General features: G+C 35.6%; 1 pseudogene across 1 annotated transcript; it reads right to left on the bottom strand.

Annotated features, from left to right (window-relative positions):
• Positions 1 to 3,615: 3,615 nt before the first annotated feature.
• LOC105870356 (high mobility group protein B3 pseudogene) lies at positions 3,616 to 5,112 on the bottom strand (annotated as a pseudogene). Its single transcript, XR_001153588.3, has one exon. The product of XR_001153588.3 is annotated as a high mobility group protein B3 pseudogene (transcript).
• Between the last annotated feature and the right edge of the window lie 813 nt (positions 5,113 to 5,925).

Below are 5,925 nucleotides of genomic sequence, written 5' to 3'. Positions count from 1 at the left end.
AGGCCCATGTCAAAGATCCAGGTCAGTGGCCGTTCTGCCATCTTAACTCAGAGCTTACAAGGTCACCAGCCTGTGCCCTCCCCATTCAGCCAGAGAAGACAGGTGCACGAGAGGTCATTATGGGAAAGCTTGGAAGTGGCACTCAACACCCTCTGTCATGTTCCGTTCGCTAGAGCTCGGTTTCATGGCCACATCTTCAAAGGAAATATAGTCAAAGTGTGTTCCCAGAAGATGAAGAAACAGATTTTGGTGAACATTTATTATACTTCTGGAGTGCTTTCAAAGAGTTTTTTGAACATCAGTATGTTTGGGTTCTGTTTTTTTTTTTTTTTTTTTCTGATTATGTTTGTTTCTCTGAATGTTTGTGGGTCTCTTTGTATGTGTATGACCCACTCTGTCTTTCGTGGGTACGTTTCTCAATATGTGTTTGAATCTTTTTCAGGATAATATCATTTTCTCAGTATGCGTGTATGGCTTTCTCTGTGTCCATCTTAATATGTGAATGTAGAACATTTTGATATATATGCTTTCTTCAATTTGGAAAATAGGCTTTTGTTAAATACAGGAAACTATAGGGATTAAATGATTGTTAAACAGTAACTGAATCTCTGATAATACCTAACCAGCATTCCTGGTCTGTTGAAGCATTTCACAGATTGCTTTCCTACATTTGTTGAATTTTAAGCATTAAGAAACCTGTCTTTTGCTAATAAGAACTTATCAGCTCAGCTCATTTGCATACTGAAACTAAATATGCAGTTAATTTGCACATTTAAAAATGTTTAAAAAAAAAAAACATTTTCCTTTGCACACTGGGGGAGGCTCTAAGTTGCCCAAATAAGAAACTTTAACTCAAAGACAACCAGAAAAGCCCATGGATATACAAATAGGACTAATTGGTATTTGGTTTATAGCTGCATGCTGACAACGATTAAGTTAATTATAAGGCACATGGTGCTAAATTACTATCTTTTTCATACATTATCTGAAACAGCAAGAACCCCAGAGAGGTTCTGGTTCAAAGTCTAGTTATTCTAAACAAGAATAGATTTGAAATCATTTCCAAAGTTAACCAGTTAACACATTCCAGTACAATTATTGTAATATTCAGAAAAGCATTACATTTTATAAATGTAGAAGGAATATCAAGTAATGGAAATCAAGTAGAGGCATATACTGTTGGCTAAACACTAACATAGTTGCCAAATGTTTTTGCAGTATTTTGAGGTGAAAATTTGAGGTGTGAAAAATTGAAATTCTGAATTGAAAATCTGAAAAATTGAGGTGTCAGTAATGAGTTCTAAGGCAACAGTTTAAGAAAAAAACAGGAGAAATTTTGTTCTGGATGCAATAGGGCGAACACCTATTGGCCATATAGGAGAGAAATAGGAATTGATGCCAAGAACCTTTCATTCTTTCAAAGAGAACTGGAGCAGAAAATAGATAGTTGTAGAAGCAGATTGTTTATAAATTAAAACATTGTGTTATAATGTAGATAAAATTGTCCTTTGAGCTCTTGAGAGTAAAACTGACTATCATCAAAACCCTTGTTGACTTTCAAACTTTAAGAAGTACATTCCCAAGTCATTAATGAGTTCATTCCATTCTGTTCTACCATTTGGATTTATTGAAACCATATGTGAATTTAAATCTATTCAAATGACTGAAATATACCAGAAGCAGAAGAATTGTTTCTCTAATGCTTTTTGGGATGAGCTGTTTTTCAGTAACTGAGTCGCCAGCTTTACCATGTAGTAACTTCCTTCCGATGGACATCCAGAAATAGGTCTTCTGTACAATATAAATGTCTGAGCATCAAGACTTTAGTTATATGCATGATTAGTATGAATAAATAGCATTACTGCTATCTGGATTATGGAATATAATTGAAAGAGACTGTAAAATAGTTTTGCAGAAAAATTCAAAGAATTTATAAACTTCATAGCCTTTCATTGACTTCTAACATGTTTTCTTGGACCCAAAGTGATCATTGACAGTATTTGATGGCAAAGAAATTCAGAATTTCATGGAAAGACATGTAAAAGGATTAAGACAGACATCATAGAGAGCCCCCAGTTCCATAACCTTCAACACTTACATTCCTCAATCTTTTTCATTGCTTCCCTGCTTCCTCTACCACTCCCCCATCTTCTCCTTGTTGAACCTTGACCAACCAATAAACCACAAGGCTAGCAAACAACAGCTCTCAAAAGAAGCATCCTGGCAGACACAGAGATGGAACTGTACCAATGATACTGAGGCAGGAAAATCCGGAATAATCTCCAGCTGTTGTAACCACAATTTTCAGAGCAGTCAGAGACAAAAAACTGCTAACGGAGCCAAACCACAAGGACTCATACTGCTCTCTTCTCCTCCCCCAAAGGATTCAATTTTGCTTCAACTAAGAGAATTACCTGGTCTCCAGGTGTTCTCTTATGCATATTGACAGAATAAAGCCTATAACCACTCTTTGAAATGCTTAATTATTTTCTGTAGACAGAGGATCAGGCTAGGAAGAGACTGGGGCCAGTTTCTCATTTTCTTCCTTTTCTTTGACCCTTGTTCTTCTTTGTTTAAGCATTGGGGCCCCTTAATCTTGTTTGTTAGCACTAGTAATTCATAAGCCAGTTTTAAATTTGTGTGTGCTTGTGATTATCAAATCATGAATGTTGAAACTACCAAAGCATAATTTACCTATATAATAATGGTAAAATACCATGAGGTCATGACAATTTGTTTATTGTTTCTTTTTTCTTTTTAACAGTAAAAAGAAATATTTACAACAAATCAGTATAAATTTTCATAATGACCCTTGAATAAATAATTTTACTAAACAAAAACAACAAAAAACTAATTTGATATGTCCTAGGTGGATTATTTAAAAAGTAGTTTTATATATTTATTTTTGTTTTTTAAATTTCAGAATATTATGGGGGTACAAACATTTCGGTTATATATAATGCCTTGCTTTGTCCAAGCCAGAGCTACAACCATGCCCATACAGTACACTCCTCAACCATTAGTTGTGAGTTTACCCATCTTCACCACCACCCCCAACCACAGGTACTTTTAACCATAAAAGACAATCGTGAATTAGCACCTCTTATTGTTTCTTTAATGCTACTTGAGCATTAATTATTTTATTAAGAAAATTTCAGGATTTCAAATACATCACCAGAAAAAAAAATCTGGATTAATGAAAACACATAAAATAAGAGTGCATGTCTTTTTATGTCATGAGCAAAACAAACAAAAAGTAACCTGTTTCATTTATAAATAATCCGCGTAAAAGATGTGGGAAACTGTAGACTAATCTTAGGCAGCAACAAAATATTAGCACTTCTTTTGCTGTTCAGAGAATCAAAAAAGAAGGATTAAGGGAAAAAAAACTATTTTGCACAAATAAAGTTCTATCTCTAAAGCAGACTGATTATTGGAAATGTGTCCCATCATATTATCCTCTTTGATTTGGACCAATTTGAGAATAATTATAGATGGTTATCAGTGGTTACCAGGTGAAACATACTTAATGATATTTAGCTTTCATTCTAAAAAGTATAGACAAATAAAAAGCCAAGACTCACAGTGAACCACTAGTGCAAACTCTTTTTTTTTTTTTATAAATGTAATACTGTTTTATTTAACTTCAAAAACATTTCAGCATTCTAAATACAAAAAAACAGAACGTTGCAAATACGTTTAAGTACAGAAGGTTCTTGAACTTTCATTGATGCAGTGGCTCTTCCGCTTTGCTGACAATTAAGGGTTCTACAGTTTGCTTTAAAACAAACAGTTTAAAAACTACCATACTTAACTAAAAAAAAAAAAAATAGGAATCCAAACACTTCTCATGCCAGCTGACCCCCCTCTGTCCACAGCTAAGAATGGCAGCAGGATGCTATGTCACTATATACAAAAACAAGACAACCTGAAGCTAAATGGATGCCCGCTGCAGTGTCAACAGGTCCAGCTCACAGTGCGCGCCCTGAGCTATGGCCCCTCCAAAGGGCATCTTTCCCCACAGCCTCAATGCCAAGCAAGAAGCAGCAAGAGTTGGTCTTGGTTGTTTTGTTCTTTTTACAAACTATAGATATGTACAGTTGATAACTCAGGATTTCTAGCCAATAACCATATAGTTAACACCACCTTACAAATTTAAAAAAAATGCCAGAAACATCTTTAAATGCCTTGTCACACCAACAGCAAAGTGCACAGAGTGAGGAGAACACAAGAGTGCCTTTTCATTTTAAAAATGTTTGGAAATATGTACAACTTTGATACAGTTTCAGGGTGCTCCAGACACCCATGGCCACTTCATATAAACCACTGACAATTTCTAGAGCACTTTGAGACTACAATATGATCGTGATCAAATTTTGTTATTAAACCTAATGAGGGCAATAGACATTTCTCAAATAAGAGATGTGTCAATTACGGCGCTCCCTTACTCTAAGGTATTCAAAAGGAGACAGATAAACAGTTTTTTATTCATCCTCCTCCTCCTCCTCCTCCTCCTCCTCTTCCTCCTCGTCTTCTTCATCTTCCTCTTCCACCTTTTTCCGGGCAACTTTAGCGGGACCCTTTGCGCCATCAAACTTTCCTTTAGACTTATAGTCAGCAACACCCTTCTCATACTTCTCCTTCAGCTTTGCAGCCTTAGTGATGTAAGGCTGCTTTTCACTGTCACTTAAGTTATTCCACATCTCACCCAGCTTTTTTGTCACATCTCCAATAGAGATGCCAGGGTTTGTAGATTTGATCTTGGGGCGGAATTCTGAACAGAACAGGAAGAATCCAGACGGTGGCCTTTTGGGGGCATTAGGGTCCTTCTTCTTCTTTCCTCCCTTAGCTGGTCCATAATCCTTCATTTCCCGATCATAGCGGACTTTATCCGCCTTTGCCATTTCATCAAATTTAGACTTCTCTTTCCCAGACATTGTCTTCCACCTCTCAGAGCACTTCTTGGAAAATTCTGCAAAATTGACAGGGACCTCTGGGTTTTTCTTCTTATGTTCTTCTCTGCACGTCTGCACAAAGAAGGCATAAGCAGACATCTTGCCCTTTGGTTTCTTGGGGTCACCTTTAGCCATCTTGACTGTATTGTTCGCTAGTCTAGTGCAAACTCTTTATCACACAGAGATAATGATTTATAATTGTAGTATTTTGTATACTGAAAGTTTGTCCACATACATACCTTGTATGTATGTATGTTTGCATGTATGTTTGTATCATAACTGAAGTGATAAATTATATTATTCCCATTTGAGAAATGAAACAAACTAAAATAAAGGGCTATTAAGTGGCTTACACAAGTTATCCACATGGTCTGCAGGGGAATTAGTACTAAAAGCCAGATTTTCTGACTATACTACAGACATAAGAGTAAGCTCTTGTAACTGAAAATAAATACAGTATGAAAACAGATAGTCTTAACAACAAATAAATTAGTTTTAAAAATTATGTAACTTCTTGACTACCAAGGTTTTGATATTAAAATCCATTACAAGTAACAGAATATAAAGATTTATGGTCTGTTAAGGAAACAGCCATGTTGGATATACACTCAATAAAATTTATGACATTTGGCAAGTTATTGGGAGCAAATATTCCCTAAATTTAACATAAGCTTTGCATGTTGTTTGCTAGTATTGAAAATATGATCTGACAAAATATTCTACTGTTAGTATAGATGAAAATTATATGGATATGGCCTATTTCCTTTTTATATTCAACCACTTATATCATGTTGCAGTGCACCATGGAGAGCCACTAATAGAAGAGTCCTCATTTGGCAGTGTGCTTAGATGACATGCTAGTCAAGAGTATATCTGAGTTAGAACACCTGGCAAACCCAAGTAGATTCTAAAGCATTCCTCCAAGGCATACTTACATCTCAGAACAAATAACTTTGAGCTTTAATTCCCT

Source organism: Microcebus murinus, chromosome 2, assembly GCF_040939455.1.
Source record: "Microcebus murinus isolate Inina chromosome 2, M.murinus_Inina_mat1.0, whole genome shotgun sequence".
NCBI classification, from domain to species: Eukaryota; Metazoa; Chordata; class Mammalia; order Primates; family Cheirogaleidae; genus Microcebus; species Microcebus murinus.
The sequence above is the reverse complement of the archived record's forward strand: the minus strand, read 5'-3'. Positions and strand labels throughout refer to the sequence as shown.